A 13999-nucleotide genomic window follows, 5' to 3' on the forward strand; every position below is an offset into this window, starting at 1 on the left:
AACTGAGGCCATCCAAATCAACTAGCACCTAATCAACTGAGCAATTGACTATAGACACATGAGAAACCCTTTCTAGACCAGAAGAACAGTCCAGCTGAACCCAGACTAAATGGCCAAACAGCAAAATCGGGAGTTAAATAATTGGTGGTTGTTTTACACTATTAAACCCTTGGGATGCTTTTTCACACAGCAAGACTGTCTTATTAAATACAAGCATATTTAACACTTTAAAAAATATAATCTTGAATTTGTTTAAAGTTTTAATATTTTAATTTTATAGTTATAATAAATATTCTGATGTATATGTATATATAATTTAGGATAGAATTATTTCAGCTGAATTCAGATGGCTTTGTGTGCTTATCTCTAGAAGTACCTAGAAATCTAGCACTGACTCTGCCAAAATCAGAGTATTGGGCCAACTAATTATTTATGATGTGTTGTTTGAAGTTTGAAAATCACTTATTGCACCCAGGGCCAGTTGGTTTATTGATGGCTTATACCTGAAGTAATCAGTAGAGAGCCTGACTTAATCATATGTAATGAGGGTCATGAAAGATCCCACAGGAAACTTTTAGATAGTTCTCCCCAAATCAATATTGATTGTACAAATTTTGGTGATTCAGTCTAGAGACTAATCATGTCCTTGTGTTCATAACAAGGACTTAAGAGAAATGCCAATGGAATTATTTTAAGCCCCTAATTCTTGCCTGACTTCTTCTCCATCTCTCTCTTCTACTTTATTATATCATTTGTCTTTATTAAAAGGCTTATGTGTATAGTCTCTATGGCATCTTGCGTGTCCTTTCAATTATACAATGTATTAATATTATACTTTTGGAGATGTGTGTGTCTCTCTATGGGTGCATATTTGTGTGCATTTTTCCAGGTACTCTTCAAAAATTTAGGAGAACAAGATTTACAAAATTTCTTAGAAGTTATAGATCTAAGAAAACCATATTTCCACAAGATCAAGATCAAAGTTGAATGTGTTTTTACTTTTTGATAAGGGTCTTTGTAAGTGTATGGTGTGTTTACGTGGGCAAATTTTATTTGAAATTATGGTTTGAGGCCCATAGTAAAGAAGTCCAATTACATTAACAAAAGACAAAACAAGAAAGTCACCTTTCAAATATACAAAGTAAATATATATTGTTCATAAATATAAAAATAAGAATAGAAAAATCATTTAACATCAAAAATGACAAGTGAAGAGAAAAATAAAACATTTATACAGAGAATCAACTTGATACATGGGGGACAACATAATGTGACTAAATGACATCAGGGCTCTAGAATAGAATATGTCCCCTAAATAATACCTTTAAAAACTGGGTATGTTGCCTGAATATCCTATGATAAACATTCTCTGAAACTAATCATGGCAAAAAGGTTCCTGGTAGGATGCAAATATGTTATTAAAATCTGGAAATAAATTTATTAATTTAGAATATGTATCCCAAAATCAGGAGCAAAGTAGTTGTTATTTTAGAAATTTGTTAGAGGAGAAAATTACTGACAAAGGTGATAATAGCACAAAATAATAATTAAGCAAGTTAGAAAAAATATTCCAAAGTGTATAGCAGAATAAAAAGGACCAGTAGATATGCCCCAGTGAAGAGTCTTCAGGCAATCTGGGAGTAATATAGTGAGGGAGCTCTTGTTAATAACACCAAGGAGAATAGAATGTCAAAAAAAGCAATAGTTGTTAATGTGAATCATGATTTCTGCCTAAATACACAGGAAATCTGTGGTTTCACATGTGCAAGGGGAAGTATTACAATCTGAAATATTGAACAGAGCACAGTGAAATACTGGTTTAATGTCTTCAATCATCCTCCAAAGTGCAAATCACTAATGGAAAGAAGCTTTATTCCACTAATATTCACTTATTCTAGTTGTGGGTAATAGATTAATGAAAGCTTTTCTCCTTCTTCATGGGAATTTGACTTAGGTTAATTTTCTAACTTTTTTCCCCTGGTAAGCTAATAAGGTGGTATTTCCTCTATGTTCCTAAGCAACAGTGATTATAGTGAAAAGAACAATTTTTGGTAGATTTCATCTGGACTAAGAGATATAAAAATACTTGATAAGAAGCCATAGCTTCAGGCTTACATGAGTATGATGATTCTAGGTGTGTCACTTCTGAGAGCTATGGAAGTTATATCTACGGAATTGTGAAAAGAGATATTGGATCCTTTGAGGTATGAGACTTTTCTCTCATGTCAGATCCTGCACCTACCCGAGGTACAACTTATCTCCTTGTACACAAGTGGCATGGGCCACTAAAACATCTCCTGCAGAAAAGGAATAACAGATGCATCCCTGTTGTGTTTTCTGTCTAAATCTTTCTGAGTATCCTGGTAACAAATGCGGACTTCAGAGAGTGTTACATTCTAAGTGTTAGTTCTACAAAGATTCCTTTGTGAGCATTGCACTGCATACTGTAGAGAAGAAGTGTGCTCATAAAATGTGATTGGCTCTTCAATGTTTTGAATTCAAGTATCTGCAAAGGCCCTATTTACAAATAAAGTTATACTCACAGATGTGGGGTTAGGAATTCAACATCTCAAACCATAACAGAAACATAGCCCTATGGGGCTAAAATCATAACAGTCAGATGTTTGCCTAGTTAATTAAATTAACATTTCTAAATTTTGTCAGACATCTTTTAAGTTAGAAGCAGCGTAAGAAATAGCACATTTCCAGACCACAGTCTACAAGAAATGTGGGATTATGTGAAGAAGTCTAACATGAGCGTTATCGGCATTCCTGAGGGTGAAAATACAAAAAGCAAGGGTTGGATAAGCTATTAAGATATAATTGAGGAAAATTTCCCAGGCCTTGCCAAATCTCAAGATATACAGGTTCAAGAAGCTCAAAGAACCCCTGGGAGATTCATACCAAATAGGAAGACACCACGTCATGCAGTTATCAGACTGACCAAAATATCCACTAAAGAGGCCCTTCTTCGAGCTGTAAGGAGAAAGAAACAAGTAACATACAAAGGAAAGTCCATCCGAATCACGCCAGATTTCTCAACTGAAACCTTACAAGCAAGAAGAGATTGGGGCCCCATTCTCACTATTGTGAAACAGAATGATACCCAGCCTAGAATCTTGTACCCAGCTAAGCTCAGTTTTATATATGAAGTTGAAATTAAGATATTCTCAGATAAACAAAAACTCAGAGAATTCACCAAGACAAGACCAGCTCTCCAAGAAGTACTCAAAACAGAGTTACACACGGTCCAGCACAAGAAAGACCCACAAATGTAAAACTACTCAAGAGATAAAGATAAAAACCCAGTTATCACAATGGCTCAAGAGAGAAAACAGATCAATGAAATTCAACCCAACATGAGGAACAGCAATCTGTCTCACTTATCTGTTCTCTCATTAAGTGTGAATGGATTGAATTCCCCACTCAAGAGACACAGACTGGTCCAATGGATAAAAAAATATAAGCCAAGTATCTACTGTCTTCAGGAATCTCATCTAATCTGCAAGGATGCATTTACACTGAAAATAAAAGGGTGGAAATCAATATTTCAAGCAAATGGAAGCCAAAAGAAAGCTGGCATGGCGGTTCTAATCTCCGATAACTTAGTTTTTAAATCAACAAAAGTAATGAAAGACAAAGATGGTTATTATATATTGGTGAAGGGTACAATTCAACAAGAAGACATAACTATACTTAATATATATGCACCCAACCTAGGTGCACCTAGATTCATAAAGCAAATCCTACTTGATCTGAACCAAATGATAGACAACAACACTTTAATAGCTGGAGACTTTAACACACTGCTGACAGTACAGGACAGATCCTCCAAACAAAAAATAAACAAAGAAATAATGGACTTAAATAGAATGCTAGAACACATGGGCCTGACTGACATCTACAGGACATTCTACCCAAAAACCACTGAATATACTTTCTTCTCATCAGCTCATGGGACATTCTCCAAGATTGACCATATCCTAGGACATAAAACATGTCTTAAAAAATTAAAAAAAAATAGAAATTATAGCATGCATCTTCTCAGATCACTGTGGAATAAAAGTAACAATGAATCCTAACAGAAATTCTCATTTCTACTCAAAGTCATGGAAACTAAACAACCTTCTCCTGAACAATCATTTTATAAATGAAGAAATCAAGATGGAAATCAAAAGATTCTTTGAATTAAATGACAAAGGAGACACAACTTATCAAAATCTGTTGGACACAGCTAAAGCAGTCCTGAGAGGAAAATTTATTTCCATAAATGCCTATACCAAAAAGACAGAAAACTTACAAAGAGACAATCTAATGAATAGACTCAAAGAGCTGGAGAAGGAAGAACAGACCGACACCAAACCCAGCAGAAGGAGAGAAATTATTAAGATTAAATCAGAACTAAATGAAAAGGACAACAAACAAACCATAAGGGAGATTAATAAAACCAAAAGTTGATTCTTTGAAAAAATAAAAAAAATAGACACACCTCTGGCTAGACTAACCAAGAGCAGAAAAGTAAAAACTCTTATAACCTCCGTCAGGAACATGAAAGGAGAAATCACGACTGATGCCATAGAGATACATGATATCATCTATGAATTCTACAAAAATCTTTATGCACACAAATTAGAAAACATGGAGGAAATGGAAAAATTTTTAGAAACACACAGCCTTCCTAGGCTCAACAAGGAAGAAATAGAATTCCTGAATAGACTGATATCTAGATCTGAAATCGAAACAGCAATAAAAAACCTTCCCAAAAAGAAAAGCCCTGGACCAGATGGGTTCACACCTGAATTTTACCATACCTACAAAAAAGAACTGGTGCCCATCCTACATAAACTATTCTCCAATATCGAGAAGGATGGAATTCTCCCCAACACTTTTTACCAACCCAACATAATCTTGATACCAAAACCAGGAAAGGATGCAACAAAAAAGGAGAACTACAGACCAATATCCCTTATGAATATAGGTGCAAAAATTCTCAATAAAATCCTAGCAAATCGATTCCAAGTGCTTATCAAAACAATAATCCATCACAACCAAGTGGGCTTCATCCCAGAGATGCAGGGATGGTTTAACATATGCAAATCTATAAATGTAATTCACCACATAAATAGAAGCAAAAATAAAGATCATATGATCCTCTCAATAGATGCAGAAAAAGCATTTGACAAAATTCAACACCCTTTTATAAGAACACTTAACAAAATAGGCATAGACGAAGCCTATCTAAAAATGATACAAGTCATATATGACAAACCTACAGCAAACATCATACCGAATGGGGAAATACTGAAAGCATTCCCACTTCGAACTGGAACCAGACAAGGCTGCCCACTGTCCTCATTACTTTTCAAGATAGTATTGGAAGTCCCTGCGAGAGCTACTAGGCAAGAGAGCAGACTCAAGGGAGTCCAAATAGGGAAAGAAGAGATCAAACTTTCACTCTTTGCTGATCATATGATGTTATATCTAGAAAACCCTAAGGATTCAACCAAGAGACTCCTGGAATTGATCAATGAATTCAGTAAAGTCTCAGGATACAAAATCAATACACACAAATCAAAGGCATTCATATATGCCAAAAACAGTCAAACAGAGAACCAAATTAAGGACTCAATACCCTTCATAATAGCAACAAAGAAAATAAAATACCTAGGAATATATTTAACTAAGGAGGTAAAGGACATCTATAGGGAGAACTATGAAACACTGAGGAAGGAAATCGCAGAGCATGTAAATAGGTGGAAAACCATACCATGCTCGTGGATTGGAAGAATCAACATTGTTAAAATGTCTATACTGCCCAAAGTTATCTACAGATTCAATGCAATCCCTATTAAATTACCAACATCATTTTTCACAGATATAGAAAAAATAATTTTACGCTTTGTATGGAACCAGAGAAGACCCCATTTAGCAAAAGCAATTTTAAGCAACAAAAACAAAATGAGAGGTATTAATTTGCCAGACTTCAAACTATACTATAAGGCTGTGATTATAAAAACTGCTTGGTATTGGCACAAGTGCAGGGACACAGACCAGTGGAACAGAACAGAAAATCCAGATATGAAACCATCCTCATATAGCCATCTAATCTTTGACAAAGCAGACAAAAACATACTCTGGGGAAAAGATTCCTAATTTAATAAATGGTGCCGGGAAAACTGGATAGTCACATGTAGAAGACTAAAACAGGACCCACAGCTTTCACCTCTCACAAAAATCAAATTACGGTGGATAACAGACTTAAACCTTAGGTCAGAAACTATTAGAATTCTAGAAGAAAATGTAGGAAAGACTCTTACACACATTGGCCTAGGCAAAGAATTTATGAAGAAGACCCCTAAGGCAATCACAGCAACAACAAAAATAAATAAATGGGACCTGATCAAATTAAAAAGCTTCTGCACAGCCAAAGAAACAGTCACGAGAGTAAACAGACAACCTACAGAATGGGAAAAAAAATCTGCATGCTATACATCAGATAAAGGACTGATAACAAGAATCTATTTATAACTCAGGAAAATCAGTAAGAAAAAATCGAACAACCCTATCAAAAAGTGGGCAAAGGACATGAATAGAAATTTTTCAAAAGAAGATATAAAAATGGCTAACAAACATATGAAAAAATGTTCAACATCTCTAATCATCAGGGAAATACAAATCAAAACCACAATGAGAGATCACTTAACTCCAGTGAGAATGGCCTTTATCAAAAAGTCCCAAAACAATACATGTTGGAGTGGATGCAGAGAGACTGGAACACTCATACACTGCTGGTGGGACTGTAAACTAGTGCAACCCCTGTGGAAAGCAATGTGGAGATACCTTAAACAGATTCAAGTAGACCTACCATTCGATCCAGCAATCCCATTATTGAGCATATACCGAGCAGAACAAAAGTCATTCTGTAAAAAAGACACCTGCACCCGAATGTTTATAGCAGCATAATTCACAATTGCAGAGATGTGGAAACAACTCAAATGCCCATCAATTCATGAATGGATTAGCAAAATATGGTATATGTATACCATGGAATATTATTCAGCTATTGGAAATAATGGGATATGGCATCTCTTTGGTTCTCCTGGAGAAAGTTGGAACCCATTGTATTAAGTGAAGTATCCCAAGAATGGAAAAATAAGCACCACATGTACTCACCAGCAAACTGGTTTCCCTGAGTGAACATTTGGGAATAACACCAATTGTGTATTGGACAGAGGTGGGGGCTGGGAGGAAGGGATGGGTGTATACCTACTTGATGAGTGTGATATGCACTGCCTGGGGAATGGACACGCTTGAACCTCAGACTCGGGGGGATGGGGGAGCATGGGCAATATATATAACCTGAACTTTTGTACCCCCATAATGAGCTGAAAAAAAAAAAAAAGAAATAGCACATTTCCTTCCACCATACCACAACTTTTCTCCTTCAAAGGCCAAGTGACTTCTTCAATGACAAAACCAATCTAAGGCTTAGAAAACACTTCCAACTCCTTTTTCATCATCCAAGAGTTTATTCCAGTACAATTTTAAGACACTGAATTCAGTATACATGAGTGACATTGAGTAAAGAAAGTGTGCATAAGGAAAATATTTAGGAAATTAAATCTATAATAAATTGTGAAGGATGTGCATGCAAGTCTTTCTCACTGACTACTGCTCTCAATGCTTTATTAATTTCTGATTTATATAGAAAAAATAGGTATAGAGAAAGAGTGTACAGCAGTGGTCCCCAACCTTTTTGGCACCAGGGACTGTTTTCATGGAAGATAATTATTCCATGGACCCGGAGCGGGTTTGGTTTCGGGATGATTCATGTGCATTACATTTATTGTGCACTTTATTTCTATCATTATTACATTGTAATATATAATGAAATAATTATACAGCTCACCATAGGTTGGGGACCCCTGGTATACAGCATATTGTGTAAAATTGATAAATACCTAAGAGATGTGAACTAGAATGAAAATATCAAAGTCAGTTTTGTAATTTAAAAAATCAACTTATAATATGACAGATATATACAACTCATTGTTGTAAACATGGTCAAGTTATCATTATTATGTGTTAAAATTTGCTTATTCTCAGAGTGCTAGATGTAACTACTTAAAAACCTAGTTTAAATCTCTTATATACTTTAAGATCTCAAAAGCTAAGAAACTCTTCCAAAATTAGTCTGGATGTTTTAATCATACTTTGAGCTAAATTTTAGCTTTTGTTTTTGGTAAAGGTGATGACATTTGCCTATGAGAAATAATGTCTGAAATGTATTCGTGTCTTATTTAATGTTATATGTTATTTCTCTCCATTATGACTTACTTTGAGGAAATATTTAGTGCTGTGTTAGTTCTCAGGAAAAATAAAGTGAGCTCCCAAGGCAAAGTTTCTGGGTTAACGATCTATGGGGGTAAACATCCAAATACCTCACATTAAGCAAACCATTTAAACTAAACTTTGTGGTAAAATTAAAAAAACATTTTAAATGAAAAAATATATGTATAAAACCATGTGGAGCACTATTCAAAACTTATTTTAAAAATCAGTAAACATTGCAGTATGAGTATGATAAAGATTTATCTTTGTAAGGTTGCTCAGCATGGGTAATGCATAATATTCTAGGTGATCATCCTTCAGTAAGCTCAGATGGATCCCCAAATCAAAGTCACTATACATATTTATATTTATTAAAAGTATCCAATAGGTCACATAAAATTATTGCCTTGGACATATGGTATAAAGAATGCCAAAGTTGGAGAGCTTAAACAGGTATTTATCTGTTCTTTTATCTATAAAACTTATTTTATCTTCCTCCTTCAATTTCTGAAATATTTGGGAAGGCATTCACTACTATAGTAGGGTAAACTATTGCTTAGCTTCTACCTTGAACTTCAAGCTAGCATTTTTAATAAAAGCAGGGTTAGTCACTATATCTCTCCTAGGTGTAGTAGACATTATTATTTGAAGGGCAACCATTAGGTTTACATTAGTTCTCTTTCCATGTTTGAAAGTGAACTTGTCTATGCTACCTTCCCATTAATTACCTTTTGATTCATCCAGATAGACTTTGCACTGGCATTCTGAAAATTCCAAAAATTCTGTCCCCATTTTATCCATTTTAAAGGAGTGGATGAGGGAACTTTCTCTTCTCACAAAGGAAATAACATGATTAAGTACATTTTAAGTCCATTGTCCCAGGCTTTTCAAGAACATTTAGTCTTTCAATTTCCATAGTACCTTTTAAGGAGAATATTAGAAATTACATAATCATGACTCTGAGGCTTAGAGAGGTTAGGTTAATTTCCAATATCATTGATCTAGATCTCGCCCACCTATGTTCTATGTCATTCCAAAGCCCAGATTTGCTTGTCCCATGAAGTCATGCATTTTTACCATTAATTATCTATTTCATCATGGGGAAGTCATTAAACCACTGGAAGTCTCCTCATTTTCTTCATTTGTAAGAAAATGGGGACAGGAGACTGCTACCTTGTAAAATTCTGAGATGCAGGTTGGCTATATTATCCATTACCCAAAATGAGGCATTTTTGAGAGTGAAAGGGCACTGTTAATAATTATACCAGGGAAAAATACATGTATTGAGTGAGTAAGCTGGTTCTTCTCAATAGATTTCTAACCTGTGTGTTGTCATACACTTTTGCAGTCCTCCCTCATCATAAAGAATAACATTCACAAGGTCAAGGGACTTTCTGTTTTGCTCATCTTTTTATTCCCAGAACCTAGCACAAATGACTGAAGATTAGCATACAACATATAATAAACAATTTTTTGAATGTATAAAAGAATGATTGGATGAGTGAATGGATGTTTAGAAAAAGGAATTAATGGTTTAAAGAAGTAAAGAAAGAAGAAAAAAGAGAACAAATGTTAGCTGAGTACCATATAATACAGATTCCTAAAGGACAGAGATGGCTATTGTAGGAAAACATTAGAGTTTGGTAAATATTGGTAAAACCTACTCCAGAGAATTCCTGCACTATTTTGATTGGCCCAATACAATGGTATCTTTCCATAATAGCCAGACTAGCAATTATATGTAAGACTATAAACTCATTAATTTAGGGATATTCATGTAAGGCTGGTGGCGTGCACCCCTCCCCTCCCTAGGACAAAAAGGTCCACAGGGCCCATCATAAATAACTGGCAGGCCCAGCTAAAGTTAAAAATAACCACACCCAGATTAGAGTCTTGGTTCCTAGAGCCCACACATACCACCAGCCCCTCCTATTTCTAAATACCCACCCTAAAACTGCAACAAAGAAATTCCTCACTCTTCATGCCAAAATCTTCCCACTGAAGAAACCCCCATCCCCCAGCCCTAAAAACATATATAAACCCACTCAGACATCTGGGCGCGTGACTTCTCAGGTCTCTCTCTCCTGGGACTGGAGAACCTCACCCGGGCCTCTCTCTCTTGGGACCCGTTACCCTCTCTCGAGCACTCCAATAAAGCCTCTTTACTTATCCCTTTCAACTCTGCTCCTCTTTCTTTCTCTGGAGCCGGCCATCCAAAAACCTTACAATTAAATGTCAGCTGTTGAGTCTCCTTACACCCTCCCTTTCCAAGCATCTTTCCAACAAACAACATGCTAGAACTGATCACAATGCTGGGTATACATCAACATTCAACAAATATTAATAGTTTAACATGATTTTGGTGCTTAATAGTTATCAGAAAGGACTCTTGGACAGTTAATGACTTGGGAAAGAATTATAATTTAATGTTCACTGAATAAAGAAGTCTTAAAATTGCATGTACAATATGATCACACTTAGTTGATAACATATGCATAAGATTGATGTTGAAAATTAAATCTTACAAAATGTTTAACATTTCCTTCTGGAAGATGAGATGATAGATGATTTCTATCATTCACAGATGGGGGAGAGAGAGAGGGAGGGAAGGAGGGAGAGAGAGAGAGAGAGATGAGAGAGAGAGAGATCTATTTCTTTGTAACCTCTAGACTGTCTATGTAAGCATAATTGTAAAGTAAAATATAAGTAAATGGTAAGATATGTAGGACCTAACTTTTCTATGGACTGCCTATGTAAACATAATTGTAAAGTAAAATAGAAGTAAATAGTCTTCAGTAAGATATGTAGGACCTAAGTTTTCTATCTCTTCAAGTTGAAAATGATGAGATGTGAATTTCTTTACTGATTACTGAAGTTTAAATAAGCCTCATTGTGATTGTTTTTTCCTACTTTATTCCTGAGCTTTCAGGTTTGGATAACAGCTACTACATAAAGTTATGACTAAAAATCTAGAAAAACTCTGAATTCATGAAAATACCTAAGATTATACCTGACATTCATTTTATTGGGAAAATATAAAAGTCAGTAATTTTTTAAATATGAGTGAGTTAGTCAATTATATCAAACCATAAGATGATCATACTAATGCAAATCAAATTTTAACGTGGATCATAAATTCAAAATTTATCAAATGTTATAAAAACGAAAGCTTTTCTTATTTTGGAGATTTCTGAAAAGTGATCAATGAATAATAAAAGGTACATTTACCTAATCAGTAAATAGGAGGTATGTGGACAAAAATAGAGAATGACAATTTAAATATAGATTTGAATGACTTCAAACCCTGTGCACCCAGTATGAGTTCTATTATTGAAAGTACCAAAGCTAGTCTATGATATATATTTTATGAACTTCTCCTTTAGGCTACCCATCTGTAATGATATCCGACTGTTGTCATCCATATTGACTTTTCCTTGTCTGTAATATAGGTAGAGTGAAACTAAAAGATTATTCATGATAGAAGGGAAGAACTAGCATTAAAGTAAAATGTAAAAAACAGGTGTAAATGGTTCTTTTTTATAGCTTAGGAATCTTTTCCCCAGGTTAAAAAATTCTTTTTGATACATTTCAACCAGGAGCATTTGTGTCATAATGAACTAGCTTGGGAAATAGAGGGATCTAGGGGTTTTCATGTCTTCTGTGTGCAAAGTTGCTTTTCATTTTATTCTCTTCCTAGTCAGCATCCTCATCTCTCAGCTAAATCCCAACTGCTGATAGTATAAAGCAAAAAACCTAGTTTTTTTCTTTTTAGGGGAAGTTCTCATGTTCTTGACTGCAAAAGATTCCACATATGATAAAAACAAATCAGTTAATAGCCTTTAAATCGTTTGACATGTTAAGACATCATGTAAATTGAAAGTATTATTACTTTGAAAGGCATTAAATCTCATAAAAATTAGTTCTAACTGGTTTCAAGGCATTTTCTTTATGGTATATATCTCTTACAATACAGAATGCCTCTTCTTTTAGTGTCAAAAGAAACATATAATTATTAAAAGACTGATGATTAATATGAAATTTTGAAAATGTTCAAAATTTAATGTAATTTATTAAACTATCAGTGTTTTTATTAGAACCTTTTCTGCAGCACAAATTTGCCTAAATTGTGTTAATTTAATGCCTTCAAATAACCACTTCATATGCATTAGTGTACTGTTACCTTTTCCTAGAATTTTTACTATGTTCTCTTTTCTGTGCTTCTATTTAATTCACCCACCTAGAAAATTATATATCGCCAAAAATTAACCCCTTGAGTATCCCAAGTGAAACACCATGGATAAGAAATTTTAGAAAGCCTAAAATCTCATGCATATTGGTAAACATTTGGCAATACAGTTTTACTGAAGTGAATAAATATATAAAAATTAAATATCAATGTCAAGTAACTATGCTTCGAAACAGGTGTCTTTTAACTGTCACACTGAGTTAGGGTATAAGACAGCTTGAATAACCAGGTTGAAACCTTTTAAACAATTTTAACCCTGGCATGCCAGTGAAGACATTTATCACTATACATTAATGAAACCTCTGATTCTTTGACCAAAAAACAATCTATTTTTCTTCTTCCTAAACTTAATCTTATGGATAGACTGCAAAAGCAGGTATAAATAGTATACATCTTGTCAAGAATGTCTCTTTGTATGAGGAGAAAATTCTAGTCAGCCCATCAATTTCAAAATAGTCTCATTCTCTGTTCTGCTAAAGTCTATTTTTTTAAAAAAGGGAAAAAATGTTGATGAAGCCCATCAAGAGAACGTATTTTACCCTGAAGAATGAGAATAAAAACTTGAGAAATAATTGCTATGCCTTCTTGTATAAGCCTGAGAAAAGAAATACGTGAGGAATAGAATATATAGATTGCTTCCACAAGAAAAACCTACTGATTTTTTAAAAGTACTGATTCAAAAATTGCTGTGATTTTAGCCCAATCTCAATTACAGTGCCATAAATTGATGCCCAGCATCATTACGCCATTTTCTTCCTTAAGTATACTTTTAGTAGTAACAATACTGAAAAGAGGAGAGTTTTAAAAATTACTATTTGCTACATAGTGTATAGCAAATAGTCTTGAATGCAGATTTTATTTCATAAGAATAAATAAAATAAAAACTATTATATGTCCTGAAATCTTACACCAAAATAATAAACTATATTTAACTTCATTTCACCCATTGCAATGATTTTCCTGTCAGTTTGAAATTTTATTGCATATATGTATTATGTATATACATACTTTTATATAATTATATGATATATTATGTTTGATTGGCACTCAGTATTCATTTTGACCACAGTCTATATAGTGCCTTTTAGTACTACAAGATCTAGGAAGGCAGCATATCATAGTCTTCAGAACTCCATGCAGCTAGAGCTATGAATTCGAATTAGATTCTGCCAATGAGAAGCATTTGTTTGAGTTCTGGAAAATTAGCTGAGGCAAAGGTCATCTTCCTGCTGCAGTTACTGCCAGCCAGAAAGGTCAGAGAGATATGAGTATTGGCGGCTGCCCACAATGTTCCACTGTCCAGACTTCAGCTTCAAAACAACCTACAGGCAATTGAGGCAGACGCTGTCTGCATCCCAATCTCCACCCACAAACTTTATGAGTGGAGACAGCTGAGGAGGCAGAAACAGCTTTTCCTCTCTT

Source organism: Eulemur rufifrons, chromosome 7 (genome assembly GCF_041146395.1).
Source record: "Eulemur rufifrons isolate Redbay chromosome 7, OSU_ERuf_1, whole genome shotgun sequence".
NCBI lineage: Eukaryota > Metazoa > Chordata > Mammalia > Primates > Lemuridae > Eulemur > Eulemur rufifrons.